The sequence below is a fragment of the Manis javanica genome, chromosome 17 (genome assembly GCF_040802235.1).
Source record: "Manis javanica isolate MJ-LG chromosome 17, MJ_LKY, whole genome shotgun sequence".
NCBI classification, from domain to species: domain Eukaryota; kingdom Metazoa; phylum Chordata; class Mammalia; order Pholidota; family Manidae; genus Manis; species Manis javanica.
Genome location: NC_133172.1, coordinates 11,054,423 through 11,070,430, shown reverse-complemented (window position 1 = coordinate 11,070,430; position 16,008 = coordinate 11,054,423). Strand labels below are relative to the sequence as shown.

General features: G+C 49.9%; 1 long non-coding RNA gene across 2 annotated transcripts; it reads left to right on the top strand.

Moving 5' to 3' along the window:
• Positions 1 to 8,285: 8,285 nt before the first annotated feature.
• LOC118971331 (uncharacterized) lies at positions 8,286 to 15,639 on the top strand. Of its 2 annotated transcripts, XR_012126646.1 has the most exons (4): positions 8,286 to 8,817; positions 9,074 to 11,275; positions 11,493 to 11,693; positions 13,405 to 15,639. It is a non-coding gene; the product is annotated as an uncharacterized lncRNA (long non-coding RNA). The 2 variants fall into 2 exon arrangements; XR_012126645.1 differs by having other exon boundaries at positions 9,074 to 11,693.
• The last annotated feature ends 369 nt before the right edge of the window (positions 15,640 to 16,008 follow it).

Below are 16,008 nucleotides of genomic sequence, written 5' to 3'. Positions count from 1 at the left end.
TTGGGCGAGGGACCTCACTTCTGCGATTAAATTTGTCCCCATGGGAAATTTGTGGCTTTTATTTATTATTAAATAATAGGATTTGTGTTCCTTTTGTCAGGAGGAATAACGATATTGTGGAAAAAATGTTCTATCACTTAGAGATGCACGCGGAAATATTTGGGGGTGAAATACTATAATATCTCTAATTTACCTTAAAACACTTTAGCCAAAAAGTAGATTCTGCTGGTATGAAATGGTTTTGTGGTTATGAGGGGAAAATTATTCTTACTTTTTACAAATGCTCATTGAAATGTTTAGAGGTGAATGTCACTGATGTCTGCATTTACTTTAAAGTACTTTAGGAAAAAAGGCCAATTAGCAAAATATTTGTCTCACTTACATCAGGGTAACTTATATGCCGTTCTGTTTCTTCTGTGTGTTTGTAAAAGTTCCAGAATGAGCTTTCTTTTTTAAAATAAAATAAAATACAAAAAAATAAAATAGTCTTTCCCTTTCAGGAGGCTGCTGATCAATCAGAGCAGTCAAACCAGGTGAAATGCCTGAAACAGCCGCTGGCCCACAAGGAGGGTTCAACAAATTCCTTCAACTTTGTGCTGGGCACAGGTCCAGGAGCTGAGGCCATGGCAGAAAACAAAGGGAAGTCTCTGCCCTGTGACAGCAGGGAGTAAATAAGCGTTATTTAATCTGTGGCTGTCATGCAATAAGTAAAATTGAGAGTAACAAACCAGGTTGGAGGAGGTAACAGGTTACAAGTGGAGTGTGCTCAGTCTTAGGTGGGGTGATCTAGGAGGGCTTCCCTGAGCAGGTGGCATTTGAGCAGAGGGGAAATGTGATCAGGGAAAAAGTAGGGCACATGGTCTGGGAAGAGTCTGAGGAAGAGGAAACAGCCAGTGCAAAGGCCCTGAGTCAGTGCCAGGCTCCTGAAATCTCTCTCTGTTTCTCCCCCAAGGTACCTGCTGAGATCTAGGAACAGCAGAGAGGCCAGTGTGGCTGGAACAGAAGAGGGAGGGAGAGAGTAACAGGCAATAAGCAGTAGCAGCTACCTCTGCCACGCTAATCATGATACATCATTGTTCTTACTCATTCACTGAAGCCTTGACGTCTGTATTTACTTTAAAATACCTTAGGAAAACAGAAAGGCCAAATAGCAAAGTATTTGTACCAATTATATCAGGGTAACTCACATGCCATTCTGTCTCCTTTTCTGTGTGTTTGCAAAGGTGCATAATGTTCTGGTTTTTTTTAACAAAATAAAATAGTCTCTCCCTTTCAGGAGGCTTCTGATCAATCAGAGCAGTTTAATGCAGGTGAAATGCCTGAAACAGCCACTAGCCCACAGGAGGGCTTAGGAGGGGTTGGCCAAAACAGGGAATTTTAAGATAAGGTTAAGAAAAATCCCTCTAAATTCTCTCTTCAAAGAGGCAGTAGAGCCTGGGGGTAAGAGTGTGGGGCTAGCAGCAGACTGTGAGGGCTCAAATTCCAGCTACTTGTTAGCTGTGTGGCTTTGGGCAGGTTACTTAACCTCCCTGTGCCTCAAGCTTCTTATCTGGAAGTAGAGGGAAAAAGTGCCTGCCTCCCAGGACTGGCATTCAAGAGACAAAAAGAAACACAGGCAAAGTGCTTGCCATAGTGCCTGGTACATAGAAAGTGCTCAATAAAAAGCAAACTGCTGTGATTGTTGTGCTGAACCCTAGGCACTGGCCCTGTGTTTCCTCTCCATGGGGTGGGAAGGGAGGTGGAGACGTGTCATGGCTTGAGGTCAGCAGTTGAGGTCATATGATGATGACTGTGGGACTGGACTACTCCTTCCCTGGCTGGGTCATCCTGGGCCGGCAGATATCCGCCTTTCCAAGCCTCGGTTTCCCTGTGTGGAAAATACAGCCCCTTTTGGGGTTGACTGAACAAGATGTTAACGCACATGAGCTGGGAAAACAGAAAGATGAGGTGTTGGTCCAGGCAGCTGCTTGCTCCCGGGTGCCCCCGGCAGGTGGCTTCACTCCACTGATCCTTGCTTTTCGCAGCTGTGAAATGGGCTGGGGCATCAGGGGAGACATCTCTCAGTGAAAGGAAAGCCCAGGTTTGGGGGTCACCTGGAGCTGTGTTGTCTGGCGCTACCACGTCCTAGCAGGATGACCACATTGTCATAAACCACAGGGCCATAGTTTCAATTTTCTCTTTTATTTACGGAATGGAGGAATTATCTTGGAGCTCACCCATCCTCACTTTAGTGGTTTCCCGAAATCTCTATCTGTCTCTCCCCTTCCGTGTTTCTCTGTCTTTGTCCTTTTCTAGTTCTCTGTTTTATTATCTTGTTTCATTGTCTCTGTCTCTCGCTGACTCTGTCTCTCTGTGTCTTCTCTCTTTTCTTGTGTCTCTGTATCTTTTTTGTGTCTCTATCTCTGCTTCTCTCTTTCCTGTCCCTCTACACCCATCTTCCTAGCTTTCTCTTTCCGTTTCTGTGCCTCTGCTTCTCTGTGACTTGTCCTCTCTGTCTCTGCCCCAAGTGACACACTCCTGCGAGGCCCAGTGACGTGTTACAGGAGGGGGCAGGCAGGGGGCTGGGCCCGCGCACCAGAAAAACAGCAGGAATGTCAGCTCCTTCCTCCTTGTGACTCACCTGGGCCTGGCCCGGCTCCTACCTGCATGCCGGGTCCTGGGTGAGGCCCACAGGTTTCGGGGGCTTCCCAGGGCTGAGGAGGGGAGAGCTTCATGCAGAGACAGAGATGGAGAGAGATTGAGAGAGACACAGAGCAGAGAGGGGAGAGACAGATGAGGGAGGAGAGAGAAGCTGAAGCTAGAGATGGGAGGAGGGGAGGGGAGACCTGCTCAGGGACAACCAGAGAGGTAGAGAGGTGGGGGCTGAGAACACAGCAACTGAGAGCCCAGGACAGAGACAGCGAAACAGAGGGACAAGGATGGAGAGAGAGGTTTACAGAGGGAGTCAGACCGACACCCAACTGCTTTCAAAGTGAGAAAGTAGAGACCCAGAGAGGCAGTGCTTCAGACGCATGGGGGCGCGCCTGGCTGGGACCCCCTCTGCGCCGTGCTGCCCGCCTGCGGGAGGTGTAGGCTCCCCAGGCCAGGGGGTCTCACCGCCGACACTGAGGTGGCTTTCCCAACCCTGGCCCAGCCACCTCCTGGGTGCGGCACAGCGCCTGCCAAGGCCTCTGCTTTCCCTCTGCAGAAACGGGGGACAGAAGAGGAATCGCCCTGGAGTGGAAGAGCTGGGGAATCCCTGAAATCCACACCACCACCCCCATTTCCCAGGCAGAGAAACTAAGGCCCAAAGGGAAGACTTTAAAAATGAGGCTGTCCCTCTCAACTTCACTGGGTGCTGTGCCCGGCTGGCACTGCTCTGAGGCTTTAGCGATGTAACCAGCGGGGGGAGTCCTCACAGCAGCCTGCTGGCTGGTTGAGGAAACAGGCTTCCAGAGGTGTGGCCAGCTGAATAATGGCCCCCAAAGACAACCAGCTCCTAAGCCCTGCAACCTGGGGATGTTATTCTGTGTGAAAAGGGGGTCTCTGTAGATGCGATTAAGCCAAGGATCTTAAGGTGGGAGCACGACCCTGACGGTCTGAGTGGGCCCCGTTTGGTCACAAGTATACTTGCAGAGGGAGGCAAGTGGGCACGTGAGTGTAGACAGGGGCAGAGAGTACAGGCTCCCAGCGAGGGGAAGCTTTGCTGCTGACTTTGAGGATGGAGGCAGGGGCTGAGAACAAAGATGCTGGGCTCTCGCTACTGAAAAAGGCCTCTGCAGGTAGAGGTCCTGGGCTTCTACCGCCTCCCGCAGGAGCACGGCCCTGCCAGCACCTCATTTTGGGTTTCTGATCTCCGGTGCCATTAAGAGGATGAATTTTTGTGTTAAGCCACTACATTGGTGGTAATTTGTTAACAGCAACAAAAGCAAACTAATGCACGAGGTTAAGGCACTTGCCTGTGGTGACCTGTACCCCCAGAGCTGGGACTCGGACCCAACACTCACTGGCTCTACGGCCCAGGCTCATAACCACCACCCTGACTGTTGCTGCCCTGGTGGGACAAGAACCAGGAGCTCGAAGCCCCAGCCTCTGTCCATCCCTCCCTCCACCAATCTGCTGTGCCACAGCTCACTCTCTAGCTTCATGGGTTTAGGGGGTGCCTGGGGGAAGAGGGGATCCACAGAAGCAAAAACTGTGCTGACTTTATGCAAAGAGGAAAGGCAACCCTGCCTCTAGCATTTTGTAGCTCAAGCGCCACCACTCATCTGCAATGGCGGAAATAACCATTGCAACTCAAGGGCTGATATTGCAAATATAAAGAGCCCCTGTTGGGGCTGAATTGTGTCCCCTCCCCACCCTCAACCCCATCCAAAAAAAAAAAAGAGACATGTTGTAGGGTTCACTCCCAGAACTCAGAATTTGACCTGATTTCGAAATAGGGTTATTGCTGACGTAATTAGATGAGGTCATAGTGTGAGCAGGTAGTTCCCAACCTAATGTGTCAGGTGACTTTATAAGAAGAGGACCACGTGAAGAGAGACACAGGGAGGGAGCCAGGTGATGAGGAAAGCAGAGCGTGGAGTGACGCGAGAGGGCCAAAGATTGCCAGCAAATCTCTAGACGCTGGCAAGAGGCAGGAGAGGATTCCCCTCCTGGCTTCAGAGAGAGCACAGTCCTCCCAAGACCTTGATTTGGGTCGTCTGGCCTCCAGATTGTGAAACCATACATTTCTGTTGTTTTAAACCACTTGCTTTGTGGTGGTAGTTGGTTGCGGCAGCCACCAGGACGTAATAGAGCTCCCATGAGTCAACAGAAAAATTAGCAAAGGACAAAAGGGGAAGCGCACATGGTTCTTATAAAAATGACACTCACTTTCCATGGACATCACTTAGCTTTTGCTGTGTCACCACCCCCAAATGTAGCCACTTAAAACCACAAACACACGCTTCAAGAGGCTGCATTGGCTGGGCCCCTCTGGCCTGGGCTGGCTCGGCCAGGCCAGGGCGGTCTTGCCTGGCCTCACTCTAGGCCCTCAGCTGGGATGGCTGGGCTGCCTCTCTGAGTGGCTGCCCATCCTGCAGGAGGCAAGCTCGCCCCCACAGTGGCAAAGGGTTTCCAGCAGCGAGAAAGAAACAACGGAAGCTGCAAGGACCCTGGAGGCCGAGGCTCAGAACAGCCAGGACAGTACTCGTGCCATATTCTACTGGTCAGAGCAAGTGCCCAGATGGGCTGAGAGGGAGGGAGGGGGAACATCAGACTCCATGTCTTGAAGGAAGGAGCAGTAGAATTCTTCACCATTAGCATCCCACTCACACCCCTGTCACCTTTCCCCAGGCTGACAACAGAACAGTCTGGTGATACATTTGGTGAGACTGAACGGAGCTGGGGAGCCTGTAGGCAAGCAGACACTCCCCTACCCTGTTGGTGTGAGTGTAAACTGGCACAGCCCCATGGTAGGCCATTTTGCAATTGCTCTGAAAATTACAGATGTAGGAAAACCTTTTGACATAGCAAAACCACTTACCACTTCGGGCAACTAGGTGACTGTATGAAATGATAGAGGCCCTGAGTTCTCCACTGGAGCCTGGGACTTGACACCCAGTGACGGGAAGATAACCTAACTGTAAAAAAGGCAACTTCACCGGAAAAAAGAAAGCAGAAACGATTTATTGTTTTATTGTTACTTTATTGATGAGTGGACAAAACAAGGGGCACAGTCTTTAATTGGTGCAGTAAAGGTGGATGTGTGCCCGCATTTGCTTGTACAAGCATAAAAACGTCTCCTCTGATGTCCTTTTGCCTCCTGGTTTCAAATTAAGGCAGGACACGTCCTTCCCCTGCCTGCCTGCCCTTCCCACTCTTACCCTGCAGGCCTCATGTTTGTGCAGCTCCTGGCCTGTTGACCCAGCCCAAGTCATCAACTCACCTGTGAGGAGACAGGCTTCTAGTTCCGTAGCACCAGGGGCCTCTCCCTGCTCCAGACTCCAAGCTAGGGGACCCACTCTCCCTTCTTCCCATGCTTCCCAGACCAAGGGGTTCTGGGTCTCCCTGGGAAGAAAGTGGGCCCCCTCCCTAAACTTTTTCCTGCCACAGCAGCCATCAGGAAAAGCCACCCCCTGGCTCCTGTCTTTCCCCCTTGGGAACAAGCTCCTTGATTGTACTTGCTGATTAAGGGCCTCGCCTCAGAGCCTGGCAGGCCTGCAGACTGACCTTGGATCAGTCCTTTCCCTTGCCTGGGATCTCCTCTGAGCCAAGGCCAACCACAGACTTGCCTGGCGCGCTGCTTGAGGACGGTGCTGATCTGCGACGCCTGCTCCTCTCGGCGCTCTGCACACATCAACTCATTTAATCCTCGTGGCGGCCTTTTGACGTATGCCTTCCTCCCTCATTTCCCTGTTTGACAAATGAGGAAACTGAGGCCCAGGCAGGTGGAATATCTTGTCCAAGGCCACCCAGCTTAAAGTGGCAGAACTGGAACTTGAACCTAGGCTGTCTGGCTCCGAGGTGCTCATTGCTTTCTGGATGGGTGTGTGGTTTCCTTGAACCCTGAGCATCACCAGCATGAATCCCCCCAACACTAACATAACCACCATTTATCAAGCACACACCATACACCCTGGATGTGCCAATTTAGTGGGCGAACACGCTGAGGCCCAAAATAGGGGAAGGGACATCCTGAGTTATACCTTAAAGGAGAGGAAAGTGGGGAGTCCCAGCTCGCGAAGAGGTCTCAGGCTTTGGGGCTGGAAGGCTGCTTGTTGCATGGTTGACGTCGATCTTATTCCCACCTAACAAATGTGTAAATCGAGGCTGCCCAATCAGAGGCAGACCTCGCCCGGCTGGGGCAGGCCGGTTTCCAGGTGAGGGTGGAAGACTGCCTTCCCTCTCCCCTGTTGGGGGAGCCCGGATGTCAGGTCATAGAGGCCCGGGTTCACATCCTGGTTGTATACATGTCCTCATTTTGTGGCTTTGGACAAGGGCCTTAACAGCTCTGAGCCTCAGTTTCCCTCTCTTAAAACAGAGAAGCTCAGTTGATGTCAACGGTAAAAGTTGTCACAATACTGAAAGACCTCCAGATTTGGTTGGTAAAAGGCCACTACCCTGAGATCCCGTGTGCCCCCCAGGACATGTCTGCATCCTCCCAGACACCCAATGTCCCAGCAACTAAAAGGGAAACCCCATGTCCATGGAGGCCACCAGATCACTGCTCTAGCAATTGGGCAGAGTTGTCACTGCTGCGTAGCCTGGCTTATATGGACTGATGGGCAGATATTTTGAACAACCCTCCTGGGACTAATGATAAGGGGTTGTAAGACTGTTGTAACGATCTGATGAGTTGACATGTCTATGGAGCGACAATAATAATAATAATAATGTGGCCATATGTCCTTCTTGGCTTTGCTGTGTAGCCTCAGGCTTTCGCACATGCCTCCCGGGACTCAGTTACCCCATCTCCATGCCCCCTCAGCCCTCTTCCCCACCTTGGTGTTCTAGTGGCTGGGATGGCAGGAGGGGCCGCTATCTCCCCAGCGTATTTGCTCTCCATCTTTCGGAACTGCCACCCTAGCCAAGGCCCTTGAATAAAAGGCCAGGGCACGTGTGCTCCACTTCCTCCTGTCTGGCCTGGATCATGCTCCGGCTCCTCCCTGCTCGGGTGCTCCTGCGAGCGCTGGCTGCCCCAGTGGGTAGGTACCCATGTGTGATCACTGGGAGAGTGGGAGGGTGGGCCTGTGGCCACACAGGTGGTGGGGACCAGGCTGCAGCATCTGAGTCCCAGCCCTTCCTGCCTCAGCTTTTTTCCTAGCAGAGGCAGCTGCAGCGAGTGTTTAAGAGCATAGTTCTTGGGCCAGGCTGCCTGGCCTCAGATCCCAGCTCTGCTACTTCTTAGCTGTGTGATATTCTGCAAGCCACTTAACCTCTCTGTGCCATTTGCCATCTATGAAATAAGGGTGCTAATGACCCTGTGTCAGAGGCTGTTGGGGGCATTCATTGAATCAATATGTTTGAGAGGCTTTCTAAGAGCTTAGAACAGTCTCAGGCCACAGACAGCCCTGTCTGAAGGGAGCTCTTACTGATAGCCAGCAAGAGTTGTTATTATTCCCTTCCCTGGCCTGCCTATCTCCCCTTTGGCTCTAATTCTGCCACTGTTGGCCCAGGTTGGGAATTAAGTGGCCTAGAAACCCACCAGGATCTCTCTGCTCGATCTGGGGGCGGCTCTAAGCCCATCTGCCTCTAGCTTCCTCATCTATAAGAGGAAGGTACAAGGCAAGATTAGCAGTTTTCAGACTGCTTCTGAGAGCCTTGCGATTTCCTGGAGGAGCCCCAGGGGCCTCTTTTATAAAGAGGACAAGAGGAAGACTGGCTGGACAGACGTGCTTCTCCTCAGCTCAGCCTAAAAAAGAGAAATTCCGCTTTTATCTGTTACATTCTGGGCAATGTTGCTCCGAGAAGGGGTTCCGTGCTGAGAATGGGTAGATGAGATGCAGCCTGCCAGCAGCGCCGGTTGGGAGGCACTGGGTGCCACCTCCAAGCCCCGGCCCACACTGTGTCAGCCCCGAGAATGCCGGTCGCACACCTCCAGGGAAGCGTTCCTTGGGCTTCTCCCGGCAGCCCTCCCACCCCGGCCCTCAGTCCTCTTGAATCCTGTGTGTGAGTGTGTGTGCAGTCTTTCTCCTCTTTCTCCTTCTCAGATTGCAAGGTCTGATTGCCTGATTGCTCCTCTCTCCCCACAGGGACCTCCAGGACATGTCCAGCCTGCTCTTTGCGGGGGAAACTGCACGGAGACAACTTGTCCTTCCATCCAGGAGTCCTGCCTGATCAGCCAGATGCAGCCGGGTGGGTGTCCGGGCGGGGACTGGGCACAGGGATGAGCTAAGCGGGTGGGCAGGGGTGGAGAGGAGACACGCAGATGAGCCATCCTGGGACTGGAGGTTCCAGGCTTTGCCTCATAGCTCAGCTTGGTGCTGCTGGGGTGGGGTTTGGGGTGGTGTCAACCCCAACGACATTGACCTCTGGGGGTTGCTGCAGAGGGGGCAGTGGTCCAAGAGGGCTTGGGGATCTGTCATCGCCCCTTTTCAACCTCTATCCCCAGAAAATGGGACTCTCATCAAGAACGGGTCGTGTGTGGCCCCTCTGGAATGCCGGGAACGCGTCTACACCTTGACCTACAGCCCCAACAAACGCCTCTGAGGTCAGCACAGGCTGTTGTGAAAGCAATTGCAGCAGGGCTACCCAACAAGGTTTGTTGGCGGGATTTGGGGGTCACACACCCAGGTGAGGTGTCACGGGATCTCGGCCTCGATTTCCAGCTCTGCCTGGCTGCCTTGGCAAGTAGCAGAACCTCCGTTTTCTCATCTGGAAAGTGAGTGTGAAGTAAACGTTGCAGGGGTGTGTCCAGCTGGCATATAGTAGGCTCTCCGAAACTTGTAGCCATGTTATTGGGGGACTAGAGAGAAGCTGCAACCTCTCATTTCTCCTTAGGAGAGGAACTCTCCTGAAGGCCAGGCAGGCAGAACAAGAGGTGTTATGGGTGGCAAGAGGCCCAGGTCTAGGGTGAGGCCGGCTAGGCGCCAGGGAGCAAAATTCAAGGAGGCATTCACTTCCAGGGCTGACTCTGCACAGGCATGACCTTGAGAGTGAGTGACTCTTTGCTGGCCTCGCTCTAGACTTGGCACTGGACGGTGATCTTTAAAGATCACCTTTTCTAGCTTGGTTATTTTTCCAGAGAAGGAATTTGCCTTGACAGGTGTAGCAATGGGGAAGACCTGGGACAGCTCCACATGTGGGGCTATTAACCATCATTTCCAACAACCGGGTTTTCCTTGCTGCCAAATTGTGCACATCAGTCACACAAAACAGCCAGGTCCAAGCTGAGAGATGGACGTGCTATTCAGTAAATGATACACCAGTTATGATTACAATGGCATCAAACAAAACCCCTCTGTGTAAAGAAAGATCGAAGGGACTTTCAGACTACTTCCAGGAATTGTCTTTTGATAGATAGTCTGTTGCAGCACCGTCCAGTAGAAATAGAATGTGAGCTATGTATGTAATGAAAACCTCTCTAGTAGCCACATTAAAAAGTACAAAGAAACAGGTGAAATTCACTTTAATAATATTTTTGATTTAAGGTAACATATCTGCGATATTATTTCAACATGCATATAATTGATATACAATTATTAATTAGATCTTTTGCTTTCTTTCTCTGAAACGAAACCTCTGAAATCTGGGGCGTTTTTTTACATTCACAGCACATCTCAGAAGGAACCAGCCACTTGGTGTGCTCAGTAGCCCCCTGTAGACTGCAGTCACGTGTTAACCAACACAGTTCCATAGCCAGGTTTTTTTAAGTCTACTTTTCTGTATATGCCCATGTCTCAATATAAATCCACATTAAAACAATTCATGATTTAGTTTTGACTCAGGGAAAAAACATGCTTAAACAACTTCCTCTTAAATGTTTCAGATTTCTAAGACAGCTCTGAAACTTAATCAGATGGTGGAGAACCCAGAAGCCTCGGCCCCCCTTTTTTGCAGAACACCACAATATCTTAAAGCCTAAAGTAACAGGATCACCTTTTAATCACTTGGAATTCGAGGTTTTTCAGGGAGGGCTTTTGTCTGCACTCAGTGCTGTGTCTCCAGAACAGGGCTTGGCACACAGCAGTGTTACCGGGTCCAAGCTCGTGCCGCTGACTGCGTGACATGCCAATAAGTCAAGAGACAAGGTATTGGGGCAAGGAAAGTGACTTTGTAAGGAAGCCAGCAGACGGAGGTGGCGGTCTTGTGTCCTAAACACTGACTTACCTTAAGAACTTGATTTTAAGGTTCTGTGACCTGAGGGAAGGGGAACAGGATGGGGTTAAGGTCAGGAGGTGGAGATGGACCTCACACATCTGGACGTCAGCAAAGGTCTGAGAGGTTGTGAAACTTGTCCTTTCCTTTCTTGGTTGGATCCCTTTGATATGAGTCTAGTTACAATGTTCCTGTAAGTCCTTGACAATTGAGTCATCGTTTCTATACATACTTCTTTATCTGCTCCAGGGAGATAAGTTTCGGGTGAGGGGCTGGTTGCATCAGTCTTAAGTCATGAGCAAAATTCCTTGTGATGATTAACAAGCCTACCTGCAGGGCTCCAGGGCTGAGCAGGAGCCTTTGACCCCGAGATTAAGGCAGCAGGGATGCAGGTACAATAAGAAGGCAGAGATGCGAGCTTTTTTACCCTGTTACAGTAGGTGTTCAAGAACTGTTCGTGGAATGAATAAAAGAACCCTTAGGATCCAGCCTGAAGGTTCATTTAGAATAAATGAAGAGTGTGGGGCTAGAATGAGCCTACAGGGACCGTAAGGAGGTGGCTGAGATCAGGCTGGTCCCACTTGGGAGGAAAGTGCTCTGGGTTGTGGTGTTTGGTTGGGGGGCAGGGAGCAAGAACAGAGGGCTGGTGGGGGGAGGAGGCAGGGGGTGTTCCTCAGCCTCCATCCTGCCCTGACTACACCTTGTCCCCCTAGACGCAGAGCCTGAAGCACAGTTCAGTGGAGCGAAGTGTCACTACTGCTCCGGGAACACGTCAGTCCTGTGTGACTCCCTTTTGGTCATGAACTGCACTGGGAAGCAGACCGTGTGTCTCACCCTCCACGGGACGTGGCACGGAGATAAGGGTTCCCTTCAGGAGGTCATTTGCATGGCGGGCCTCCTGCCCACCTGCACAGGTAAGTGTTGCGGTTCCTCCTCATGGGTGTTCCTGTTGCTACTTAACAAGTCACTCCCTCTTATAGGGGCTTAAAGCTACAGCAGCCATTTTATTAAGTCTCCCGGTTTCTGTGGGTTGGGAATTCAGGAAGAGCTCAGCCTACAGTTCTGGGTGTTTCACCTGGTTGCCATTAGCAGGAGGCCAGAGCTGGATCTGCAGGGCTGAGAGAAACCAGGAGCTTGCTGAGCAGCTCATACATGGAGATTCCAGGCCTGTCCCTGTGCCTCTCCACCCTGGTTACATTGGGCTTCCTCACAACATGGCTGCCACAATCTTTACGTGGCGGCTAAAGACTTCCAGAGTGAGTGTCCCAGCAAGCAAGGTGACAGCTGCATGCATGGTCTTTTCTGACCTAGCCCTGGACGTCATATAGTATCACTGTGTCATGCTGTATTGGTGGAAACGGTCACAGAAGTCCATCTGGTTTCAAGGGAAAGAGGCAAATCCCTTTACCTCTTGATGTATCGGAGAATGTGCAGACATATTTAACAATCACCACTATTTGTTTGAAAACGGTTCAAGCAGAGATTTGGGGAAAAAGGTTTAGAATAGAACTACACTGACCAGAGGACAGACTAACTATGAAGCCAACAAAGTGACAGAGAGAAATTTGGGCTTCTGTGCCAGGCAGTCTGGTGGACTAGATCCTCTGAAGTATCTTCCTGCTTCAAACAGTGGATACCAGAGAGCTGGGGAGGAGTGCAGGAGTGGTGGGAGAGGTGCACCCTGGCAGGGGACAGTATTTTATCACTGCCATTGCTTTGAAGTGCTGGAATATGGTGGTAAATAGCAGTGATAAATATGGTGATAAACTGACTTTCAGTTGGTTTTATTATTGTGTTAAATGCTCTACACCCCTTATAGCCTGACTCAGGATGGATTTCTGCCACTACCCCCCCTACGCCCCTTGGTATGCCACTATTTATAGATGAACTAGATGCTATACAAAAATATGTTCTGTGCTTTTGGGGGATTATAGGAAGTTTGGGAAATTTCTAAGAATTCCCAAACAAAATAAAAAATGTGAGCAGAAATCAGAACCAGAGCAGTGAAGTGAGCAAACATGAAAGGCACAACGACCCTGACGTAAGTGCTGATAACAGCCTGCTATGGGTGACTGGGTCTTGGGTCCACAGCAGTTGGAGAGCCGATCCTTAGACTCTCGCATAAACCAAGGACCTTGGGAGGAGACGGGAATGATCCCGGGTTGGTAGCGCCTCCTGGCTCTCAGTATAGGCAAATGCGAATTCTCTCCAGGGAAAGGCCTCCAGGACTCCCAGAAACCAACATGTATCAAATATAAACTCACAATCAGAGCTCAGGAAATGTACAAGGAATTAAGCCACCATGAGGGATAGTGGCTTGATTGTGATAGTGGCTTGTTTCTGACTTCTGATAGCAGAAGCAATGAACGAAAGATGTAGACCCTTAGGAACTCAACTGTTGTAATTACCAGTCACTGAGTAACATAACTATAAGTGATACATTTTAGAGGAATAAAGTTAGAATCCAAAAATGAGTGGGCAAAAAGAGGTTGTGAGAAATGATCAGGCAGATTTGAAAATGAATCACAGAGAATTATCAAGAGAGACAGGAACTTCTAGATAGAGAAAAGCAGACATCAAGGTTGGGGTCTGAGTCTCACCATGCAGCTTCCCCTATTTCTGCAGGGGGGTCCCGAAATCCTGAAGGGATGTGCTACACCAGATGTTTGTGACCTGCAAGTGAACACCACCCTTGGTCTGGAAGCATCTGGATTTCGTCTCACCACTGCACCTGAATGCAACTATGCGGCTCTCCCCACCCAGCCAGGTGCCTTGAATGCTGACTCCTTGCGGCTGCCCCCCCCAACCTCCCCGCCTTTCCTCGGTCCCGCATCCCTATCCCAATTTTATGTTTTCTGAGGGTATCCTCTGCCCCTTGCCATTAATGCCCCCAGGAGTGCGATTATCTGTATGCACACACACAAAAACACACACACACCATCTGACACGCCCAGAAGCAGAAATTCCCACCGACACATATTCACACATCCACAAACGTCGACATTTATATTCTAGCATCCAAGACACACCCCCAGAGGAACATGCATTTCTAAACAAGAACATCCTGTTATGTAAGTAAGATTAGTGATCTAAACTCAGTTTAAATAAGAAATCTGACAATTCTTTCCTTTCTTTTCTTCACTTCCTTCCTTGTGAAAGAAGACAGATTTGCCAACCCTCTTCTTTTGACTTAACAAAGAATGTTGACAACACAATTTTTGCCATCCAGAAAAGAGAGATGCTAATTGAGATAGGATTTACCAGGGCAACAGCTTTTTAAGTGAGACGACTGAACAGAATTGCGAATGTTGCAGAGGTGAGAAAGGCAATTTTCAAACCCGGACAGAGCAGCGTTCTCTGGCCTCTGGGGACGCACCTCTTTTGTTAGAAACCACACAGCAAGGACAGTTCTGTGATACAGAAGAGGATCTGTTCATTGAATCTGCAGGCAAAGCAAGAACATTATCACTTTGATTTCCTCAGATTACCAGCTTCTAGGAGTTTTACTTTGCAAAACTAAGCAGTGGCTTAAATTAATGATCACAATGAAGAAAAAAAAGGGGGACCCAGGAGCTCAAAATTTACAATATGGAAAGGAAAAAGGGCAAAGTAGGATTATTAATAGCTGGAACATGGTACGTGGAATTTTTGCATATACTGTCCCTTTTGCATATACTGTCCCTATGGACATATAACATATCTGGGCAGGGACACATCAGTTGTCAGATGCATACACACAGACTGGGAAAGGGACAGGTACAAACACTCACACACATACAGAAGTACAAAATATACACAGGCATGCTGAAACATTTTACTAACAACCACAAATATTTACATCTATATCCCAGTGTACACATTCAAACCATCCAAACGTTGCTGGAAACACAGATACATCAAGATACAGAAGCACACCCAGACGCATAAGCCTTATGCATATACACATAAACACGTGCTCTGCCCGCACAGAGATGCACAGAGACACCTACTCGCACAGGGGCCCACAGAGGTGCACACACAACATCCCCCACCCTTCCAGAGACAGTTCCAGAATGCACAGAGTTCAGCATAGGCATGCACAACCATGTGTGCACGCAGAGAAACAGGCCTGCCTGCTTGTACACACAAACTGCGCCATCACAGGAGTGTGCACATGCAGCAAGCACATTTGCCCAGTCACACGCACACACTGATGTGCCCTGAGCTGCACGCACACACACAGGTTGTCCTGCAGCCAGCTCCTCTTCCTCTCTCGTCAGGTCCCCAAACCACCATGACCCACAGCGAGGCTAAGGTCATCACCTGTTTCACCTGCTCAGACTCCCGCCACTGCGGCTCTCTCCCTTGCCTGGCAGATAGGAACAGCTGCCTTCAGATGGCAGGCATCATGGGTGAGCGCCCCTGGGGACAGGATTGGGTAGGAGAGGCAGAAACGGGGCCTGAGGCACACCAGAACCTCTCCTCACCCTCCTGGTCGGCTGCCTTGACGCCAGTCCCGTCAGCCTTTCCCTGGCCATGGAGGACAGAGCTGGGTGGCAGCGAAGCATGCAAGCATAAGATCTGCTGTCACCTTTGTTATAGTTATTTATTGCTGACTTACAAATCAGCTCAAGACGTGGTGGCTTAACCAGTCACAGAAGGACAGATATGGTATGATTCCACTTATATGAGGTATCAGAGGAGTCAAAATCATGGAAAAAGAAAGAAGGGTGGTAGTTTCAATTTTACAAAAAGGAAACAGTCCTAGAGATCCGTTACACAATATGAATATAGTTAACACTACTGAACTGTACACTTAAACATGGTTAAGAGGGTAAATTTTATTGTATGCATTTTTTAACCACAATAAAAAAATGTCATGGCTTAAAACAACAATGGTTTATTATTTTGCACCATTCTGTAGGCTGACCCAGCTCAGCTGGGCAGCTCTTCTGCCCTGAGGGATGAAGGCTGCGGTTATTTATGGGGCCACATTTGGCTGGGAACTTGATGGGTTGGAGTGTTCGATACAGTCTCTTGTGCCCTCCCAGGCCTCTGAGGATGTGGTCTCTCATTGTCAGTAGACTGGTTGAGCTTCCTTACAGCATGGGGGCTGGCTTTGGAGAAGGCAGAAATGGGAACTGTAACTTTTGGAGAGAGGAGCCCAGAACCGGCACAGTGTCCCTCCTGCCACAGTCTATTGATCAGAGCAAGTTACAAGGCCAGCTCAGATTTAAGGGATGAGGAAAG